We start from the raw sequence: 1,023 nt of genomic DNA on the forward strand, positions 1-1,023 counted from the left end.
GAAAAGAAATGAAGGTTTTTATCTGAGGTCAAAATACGAGCGTGGTCATAGATGTATACGTAGATGCCTCATTAGCGACTGCACGGATCAGTAGAATGAGGCATCTACGATCGATATATCTATGACCACGCTCGTATTTTGACCTCACTTAGCGGAAGTTATGTCTGAGCTCAGAGATGATCACGTTCGTCTGATAAGAGGTAAAATAATATCATAAATACTGCTGGGTTTCTCTCAGAAACTGATGGTTTGACTAGATCAGACCCTTATTCATCATCTGGTGTCGTTTAAAGCTGCACTGAAACTGACCCGTTTGGAGCCCATTGAAGTCCATTAAATGGAGAACAACCCTGGACTGTTTTCATCCAAAACCTTCATTTCTTTTCGCCTGCAGAAGAAAGACATGGACATCTTGGATGACATGGGGTGAGGAGACTATCAGCAAAAGTTGATTTAAAAGTGAACTAATCATTTAAGCACGCATGCAGACGTTGATCTGGTGTACTAGCGGTCAATGAATGAATGAATGTAGTGACCAATAATTAAAATCCATTCACTGCCTGTTTTTTGGAGCCCTGTCTTGTGTCTTCTGTTGATTACAACAACACCCTGTGTTTGTGCAAACTCTACATCCACTTACACTTTATATGTCTATATTTGTAATCTATAATAAATGCTGACTCATTTGTGTCCGTTTTGCCTGCATTATTAATGTTTGGAATAATTCAGATTTTTAAGGGAACACTCCACCGTTTTTAGAAATAGGGCTTATTCAACATCTTTCCTACATTTAGATATGTGGGCAAATGCATTTTTGTCTCAGTGCATGCATTGTTTTAGTTCGGCAGGGTCGCTGCTAGCTTAGCTTAGCATAATGAATGGAATCCTATGTTGCCAGCTAGCATGTCCCGAGTAAAAGTGATCCAAAAAACCCACTTAATTACTTCTTGTGGCCTGCGTATTCACCATATTAGGGTGAAGCACAGGCGAAGAAGCACTGCTACTTGGGCGAAGAGATATCAC

This window comes from Gobio gobio (assembly GCF_949357685.1).
Source record: "Gobio gobio genome assembly, chromosome: 8".
NCBI lineage: Eukaryota > Metazoa > Chordata > Actinopteri > Cypriniformes > Gobionidae > Gobio > Gobio gobio.